This window comes from Sorex araneus, chromosome 1 (assembly GCF_027595985.1).
Source record: "Sorex araneus isolate mSorAra2 chromosome 1, mSorAra2.pri, whole genome shotgun sequence".
NCBI lineage: Eukaryota > Metazoa > Chordata > Mammalia > Eulipotyphla > Soricidae > Sorex > Sorex araneus.
Window position 1 is genome coordinate 438,513,972 of NC_073302.1, and position 6,000 is coordinate 438,519,971.

Genomic DNA, 6,000 nt, shown 5'->3' on the forward strand with positions numbered 1-6,000 from the left:
GGTTCAGCACCTCTATGACTGCGCAAAGAATGCCAAGAGTGGGAAAGCCACAAACAGACGCCTGTCTTTGGAAATTCTTGAGCTCATTCGACAACATGGTTTGGCACGAGTCTCAGGCAACCGCAAGCTGATGTCCAAGTTTGCAAAGCTGTGCAGAGGAGCGATAAAGGGACACCTCAAAGAGAGAAGAGCAGCACTGTTGGCCGATGCGGCAGAAGCCAGGAAAAGTATTCACAACGCTCGCCTATCCTTCGCCAACTACAAGACCAAGATGACTGCCCTCCGACGTCCTTATGGATCTATCACATCTTCAGAAAGGCAATGGAGAGGATTATTCATGACTTCTACTCGTATCTCTTTGACAGCCACGTCCACCTGCCCACATACCAAATTCTGCAGGATAGATATGTCGTTCCCAATGTCCTCCCTTCCGAAATCTGACATGCTATTTCATTGGTAAAGATTCGTACAGCACCCAATTCGGACAGGTTAGACCCAAGCACCTAAAAAATCTGCTGCCAGTACTCGTCAATACACTGGCTCGGCTCTTCACATGCTACCTGTTTGAATGCAAGGTTCGGTCCCAGTGGAAAATCAGCAGGACTGTTCTGTTGTACAAGAAGGGAGACATCCACGACATCAGCAACTATTGCCCAATCTGCCTGTTGTCTGTTGTCTACAAGTTGTTCACTAGAGTCATCCTGAATAGAATAAGCAGAACACTAGATAAAGGACTACCATGCGAGCAAGCTGGGTTCCGAAAAGGATTCAACACCACTGACCATATCCACACAGTGACCAAGTTCATTGAGGTTTCACGAGAGTTCAAGATGCTGCTCTAACGTTCATCAATTTAAAGAAGGTCTTTGGGGGCTGGAGTGATAGCACAGCGGGTAGGGCGTTCGCCTTGCACGTGGCCGACCCGGGTTCAATTCCCAGCATCCCATATGGTCCCCTGAGCACCGCCAGGGGTAATTCCTGAGTGCAGAGCCAGGAGTAACCCCTGTGCAGAGCCAGGTGTGACCCAAAAAGCAAATAAATAAATAAATAAACCTGAGACTTTAAAAAAAAAAAAAAAAAAAAAAAAAGAAGGTCTTTGATTCTGTTGAGACTGAAGCGGTCATCCAAGCCCTAGCCAAACAGGGCATTCAAACTCAGTACATCAAGAACCTCCATAAGCTGTAGTATGGATTCACCACCAAAATCTCACCATTCTACAAGGGAGTGATCATTGACGTAAAGAGAGGGGTTTGGTAGGGCGATACCATTTCACTGAAACTCTTTAGTGCCACCCTCAAGAACGTCATGTGACAACTGGAATGGGAAGGAATGGGAGTGAAGATAGACAGTCGGCAACTACACCACCTTCGCTTTGCTGATGACGTCGTTCTAATAACACCAAACATTAGCCAAGCGGCACAAATGCTGGCGGACTTTGACCGCAAGTGTGGAAAGGTCGGACTGCAGCTGAATCTCAGCACAACAAAGTTCATGAAAAACGGACTAGTCCCTGATGTTCCATTTGCTCTCAGTGGAACGAACATCTCTGAATACAGCAGCTATGTGTACCTGGGTCGAGAACCCAACATGAGGAACAACTTGGCACCAGAACTGCGCAGGAGGAAGAGAGCAGCGTGGAACGCTGAGCACCGAAGAAGTTGTTAAGAGAACAAAGAACCTCCGGCTCTGGGCACATCTTTTCGACTCCACTTTTCTTCCTGCACTAATATATGCCTCAGAGACCTGGACCCTCCAAAAACAGGATGAGAACACTATTCGGGTATCTCAAAGAGGAATCGAAAGAGCTATACTTGGAGTATCACATTTCACTCAAGTGAGAGAAGAGGTCAGAGTTCCGACCTCTGTCAATGGTCAAGAATCATGGACGCTGTCTCATTTGCCAAGGCGTCAAAAATCAGATGGGCCGGACACGTAATGTGATTTAGAGATGATCGCTGGACTAGAGCCGTTACTGACTGGATTCCACGGGACGTCAAAAGACCACGTGGCCTCCCACCAGGAGATGGTCAGACTTCTTTGTCAAAACCCTGAATGAGCGGTTTGAGGCTCTTCGTGTTCCTGGAACGAGCAGATATCATTGGGCTACTCTAGCATGTGACTGGGACGAATGGAGACGTTACTGGTGCCCACTCGAGCAAATCGAAGATCAACAGGATGACAAGTGATACAAGTGATCTTTTCACTGTTTGGGCCACACCAGGCAATACTCAGGGGTTACTCTTGGCTCTGTGCTCAGGAGTCACTCCTGGAGGTGCTGAGGACTATATAGGGATACTGGGGATCGAACCTGGGTCAGCCACATGCAAGGAAAGTACCTTACCTGCTGTACTGTCTCTCCAGCTCCAACACTGATTATTTTACATGTAAAATAGATTAAGAAACACGCATTTTTCACATTTTACTGGTAATCTGCAAAAAAGTCACGCATAATTTTATTTCAGATTTGGTACATGTTGTTTAAAGAGGTCTAGGGGACCAGAGAGAGCACTGGAGATAAGGTACTACTTTGCACGCAGCTGACCTGGGTTCAAACCCCCATGCCGCATATGATCTTGCCAGGGATTACTCCTGAGCACTTCTAGGTGTAACCCAAACACCTCCTCTGACCAAAAAATAAAAAGATCAGATGTTTTGTGGAAACTCACTATTGCAGTTCACCAAATATTTCTATCCCTCTTTTCCAGGCCGAGCATTGCAGTGTATTTTGTGGTAATCCTGGATTTAGGGAGGAACATAGAATTATTTCTGGCAGTGAGCAATGGACAGACATGAAGCTTTCCCTAGGAAATAGAGGTTGGTGACTTCGAGTGATTATGACAAGCAGATTCTATTAGTGCATTAGTTCAGGGTAGATATCTTTGACGGGGCTGGAGAAATAGTACAGGGGTTAAGTAAGGGGTTTGCCTTGCCCATGGTTCATCCACGTTCCATCCTGGCACCCCATATAGTCCTTTGAGCACTGCTAGAACAGAGTCAGGAGTAACCCCTAAGAACTGCTGGGAAGGGTCAAAAGAAAATCTTTGTTAAGTCATACAGTTTTGTTGTTTGATACTGCAACATAGCCCAGTTTGTTTCGTACACTGTCACTGTCACTGTCATCCCTTACTCATCGATTTGTTCGAGCGGGCACCAGTAACATCTGTCATTGTGAGACTTATTGTTACTGTTTTTGGCATATCCAATTCGCCATGAGTATCTTGCCAGGCTCTGCCGTGCAGGCACGATACTCTCGGTAGCTTGCCGGGCTATTCGATCAAATTGTACATGCTTCAATCTTGACCTTTTTTTTCATTTTCTACAATGTTTCTTTAATACTTGATCTTTTAACATTCAAAGTTAAAATTGTATGCTAGCTGCTGATCGGTTTTTAAAAGCATTTACTTCATTTGTTCTTTATAAGTTTATTTGGGGGGGAGGGATTCAGCTCACCCAGTGATGCTCAGTGCTTTCTCCTGACTCTGTGCTCAGGGATCCCTTCTAGTGATGCGTGGGGAACCAAATGCAGTGCTGAGGTTTGAACAAGGATTCACTGCATGCAAGCCAGGTGTTTTAACAAACCCTTTAACTATCCTTCCAGTCCCTATAAAGTTATTTTTAAGTCATGAAAATGACCTTTTTCTGTTTTTCCTTGTAATGCCAAGTTCTTCCTTGTGTATTTCCCTATTCAATTGAGGCTCCTGTAAGTAGGCAAGAAGAGACTTTTTTCCTTGCATCCATATAGGAAACTTGAATAGACAGTTACTGTTCCAGGTCAATATGTTATTATTTGCGCAGGGGAAGAGGGAGTAGGGATTGTTCACACCTAGCAGTGCTCAGAGATTATTGCTGGCTCTGTGCTCAGAAGTGACTCCTGGTGGTGCTCAGGGGACTGTAGGAATGCTGGGAATTTGAACCCAGGTTTGTGAGGTGCAAGGCAAGTGCTTAACCCCTGACACATCACTCTCTCCCCTCAATGTATTATGTGAAGTCATGTTGAGAACAAACTCTGCTTTCTAAAAGGAACCAGCCAGCTGACAGGTCATTGCAAACAATTTTAGTGATACATTGTTTTGTGATTTTCGTTAGATAACTTAAAACAACTTCAAAGAAGCAGAAGATTGTGTGATATCGAGCTCTCCCCATTCCCATCTACTTACTCCTGTGAACAAAGTGACTCTGCTTCCATCCATATAAATGAAAACAGAAATAGAATTTATACTGTCTCATTTAAGCAATAATAACAGTCACGCATGGATATGTCAAGCAAATGGGGAAAACTTCATCTGTCAAGAAATATGTTAAGTTTTGTTTATAAGCATTCATCAACATTCATGATATATTTATGTTGTTTTGATCATTTGCGCATAAAAAATTTTTTGCAATAACTCAACCCAAAGGAAAAAATAATGTTTTATTTGTTTGGGGGCCATACCTGGTAGTGCTCAGGGATTACTCCTGGCTCTGTGCTCAGGGCTTACCCCAGGCCCTGTGCTCAGGGATTATTCCTGGCAGGGCTGGGGACCATGTGGGATTGCAGCGATGGGTCAGTTTCATGAAAGATAAGCACCCTACCCGTACTTCAGTGTGTGTGTGTGTGTGTGTGTGTGTGTGTGTGTGTGTGTGTGTGTGTGTGTATGTGTGTGTGTGTTTTAAACATATAGTGGCTTTTTAGTCACAGAGGTTAGGAAAAAAGAAAAGAAAAGGGAAAAAGGACATGCCTTGCCAGCCTGAGGGTGAGAGTCCGATCTTGAGTGCACGAGTCTGGTCCCGGCCACTCAGCTGTCTGGGCCCCGCCCTACCATTAATGGGGCCTTACGGGAGCCAGCTGCATGCCAGCCATGGGCACCAGAGCGAAGCCCGCTGCATGTGAGCTGTGTGTGCTAGAGCAGAGCTGCTGTGTGTGTGTGTGCGTGCACATGTGAGTGTGTGTGAGCAAGTGTGAGTGTGTGTGCATGTGTGCGTGTGTGTGTGTGTGTGTGTGCACGTGCTCCAATTGAAAACACATGAGCACCGGCAAGCAATACAACAAAAGAGGAACAGGCCCCAGTGGGCCAGTGTGTGAACACCACAACCAAGATTGTTTGTGTGACCCCAGTGTGAGCACCGAGCCCCCCCCCCCCCCCCCGTGCAGCCCGTCACGGGCACCTCATCCAGTGCCCAGTCATTCCCCAACAACCTCGACCTTGATAAAATGGAAGGAAAAGGGAGTGGGAAATTCAACTCATAACTCATAAATATGTTGTTGTGGAGTAATATGAGAGATGGTGGAGAAAAAGCTTCAAAACATGAAAGCAGTAGAGTGAGGCAGAATCCTGGGGGCAGACTAGACTGGAGCCACAGCGAAGGTGGCAGTGACCTTCCCGCTACTAAGAAGCACCTTTTCTTCTTGTATGCAGCACCCCTTCGTCTCGTCTATTTGTTCACAATCTGTCACACACTCACATTGGGGAAAAACGGTTCTATTCTAAAACGTCAGGAGATGCCCGAAGAGTGGAGCAGGTGCTCTGTGTGCCAAAGGATGGGACAGGCCCTGGCATTACTTGGCCCCACTGGCAGTGTCAGGAGCTCCTTGCGGGAGCAGCCCTGAGCACTTTGGGTGTGCCCCCAAACAGAGAAGCGCCAACAAAGCGAATACACTGGCAGCGATGGCGACAGCTGATGCATGCAGCCATTCTTTTACGATGAACGTTTTCAGATGTTCTCTGGGCAGACGCAGGGAGCCCACGGTTTTACACATTCTACTTTTTTTGCAATTTATCATAGCTAAGGTGACATGTTTCCGGTGGTGCTGACGTTTATGATCTTGGGGTACACAGGTACCTCATCACCAGCAAAGTTCCTGAGACCTTCCGCTCATGCCCTGTGTTGCAAATTCTGTGAGATAATTCCTCCTCTAAAGTTTGGAGATCACTGGTGCTGTATTTTACACTAATAATTTCTAAGTCTTTTCCACATGTGCTAACTAGAGAATTAGCACAATTGTTCAGGATTAATTACGAT